Below are 2,575 nucleotides of genomic sequence, written 5' to 3'. Positions count from 1 at the left end.
AAACCTGTACCTACAACTGTTGTTGTAGTAATCTGTGAGCCACGAGGACACAGCAATCCCATTACCATGGGTATCAAGACTAGCAAAGCTTAAAAAGAAAGGAAGGGGTAAAGTGGTGAGGCTGCAGCAGCGACTAAGCAAGTATGGTGGCTAACATACGCAAATAAGAGCGAGAAGAGAGCAAGCAGAACGGTCGTCAACTAGTAATGATCAAGAAGTGATCCTGAACTCCTACTTACGTCAAACATAACCCAGAAACCGTGTTCACTTCCCGGACTCCATCAAAAAGAGACCATCACGGTTACACACACGGTTGATGCGTTTTAATTCAGATCTGGTGTCAAGTTATCTACAACCGGACATTAAGAAATTCCCATCTGCCTATAATCGCAGGCACGGCTTTCGAAAGATTATACCCTGCAGGGGTGTCCCAACTTAGCCCATGATAAGCTCTCGCGATCAACGAAGGATATACCTTCTCCCAGGAAGACCCGATCAGACTCGGAATCCCGGTTTACAAGACATTTCGACAATGGTAAAACAAGACCAGCAAAGCCTCCCGCTGTGCCGACAAATCCTGATAGGAGCTGCACATATCTCGTTCTCAGGGAACACCGGATGAGCCATACGTCGGGTTGGCATAGACCCTGGTTGCCCAGGGGGCGCCGGACATCGCTTGGTTTGGACCAACACTTAGACAAGCACTGGCCCGGGGGGGCTAAAATAAAGATGACCCTCGGGTTGGCTGACCCAAGGGAAAGGTATAGGTGGTGGTGAGGCAAATGGTAAAACCAATGTTGGGCCTTGCTGGAGGAGTTTTATTCAAAGCGAACTGTCAAGGGGTCCCATAAATCACCCAACCGCGTAAGGAACGCAAAATCTGGGAACATAACACCGGTATGACGAAAACTAAGGCGGCAAGAGTGGAACAAAACACCAGGCAAAAGGCCGAGCCTTCCACCCTTTACCAAATATATAGATGCATTAATAATATAAGAGATATTATGATATCCCAACCAAAATCCTGTCCACCATGGAGCAATCTTCAACTTCACCTGCAACTAGCAACGCTATAAGAGGGCTGAGCAAAGCGGTAACATAGCCAAGCAACGGTTTGCATAGGAAAGGTGTCAAAGGTTAGAGGTTCATGGCAATGTGGTATGGCTTGATAAACAGGTGATAGGTAGCGCAGCATAGCGATACAACGAAGCAACTAGCATAGCAATGATAGTAGTGAGATCCAGGGTAGCGGTCATCTTGCCTAAAATCCCGCAAGGAAGAAGAATGAGTCCATGAAGAAGACGAACGGATGAAGCCGAACCAACCGTAGACGAACGAATCCTCACGATCGCGACGAAACGGGAACTATCGAGAAGAAGCACACAACATGGTAAACACACCACACATGAACAAGGCATGATGCACAACAAGCATGATGCATGAAAAAGCTACATCAAGCTACTCATGGCAAGAGATGATGCAAAACAAGAGCAACACAACAAGGCAAGTTTAAATGAGGCCGGGAACAACATATAACAATTCCGGTAAGTCCTCATATGCAAATTTCGAAGTTGGTCCAGATCTGAATAAACATTATGTTCAAGTTGTTAAGCAGCAAGTTAAGATGCACAAAGATGATCTACATGAGATTCTAGTCAAGATACATATGAAGTTCATTTAGTTCGGAGCTACGGCCTAGAAGATATGAGCAAAACAAGTGAAACATGGCATTGATGCAAAATGCACCCAAACATCAAGCAAACACCTCAAAACAAGGATGCAACATGATAATATGAATCTACATGCAAAATCAAGCAATTTTCATATATAGCACACTCAAAACGGAGCAACGGTTTAACACACCCACATGAAACAAGTTATAAGGACAAGCTGTCCAAAACAGCAACTAGGCATATTGCAAGCATCAAAACTATATGCTACATCACCCCAACATGATAACAAAAGGCATGGGCATGATGTACAGGTAAAGCATTACAAAACATGAACACTGAACTAACTCGAGAAATCACTAGAACATGCTCAAACACACATGGCAAGATTGCAAGTAATAACAATTTCAGACTTTGCAGAAAATAACATCAGGTTGCAATGTTTCGAGCTATCAAACAACATGTTACAGGAACTTATAATATCAACACAGGACATGGCATGGTTCTACTCAAAGCATAGATCAAAAGTCTCTTAGTGACCATAAGCCAAAAAGGATCAGAAAATATGATGGCACCCATGTAAACATAGCAAGTTATATTACAGATTCAAACATGGCAGAAACAGAATTATGAAGGCATGTTGATGAGCTTGTACCACTCACCACAGAGCAAAACATGGCATGGCAAGGCAACCAACAGTAAGAAGACATATTTGTGAAGCTAAGCATGGCAAAAGCAAGTCCATAGGGTGCATGGAACACTAGCAACAATCATGGCAACAACTGAACTTAATGTTAATAGGTTGACAACAACATTATGAAGCAATTTTGGAGCAAGATATGAACAAGCTACAGCAGGCTATAAATGTAACCAGGGGCATGGATGGATAAAGCATGACATGTGGA

The sequence above is a fragment of the Triticum dicoccoides genome, chromosome 2B, assembly GCF_002162155.2.
Source record: "Triticum dicoccoides isolate Atlit2015 ecotype Zavitan chromosome 2B, WEW_v2.0, whole genome shotgun sequence".
Classification (NCBI taxonomy): Eukaryota; Viridiplantae; Streptophyta; class Magnoliopsida; order Poales; family Poaceae; genus Triticum; species Triticum dicoccoides.
This window is presented reverse-complemented; position numbering follows the sequence as displayed.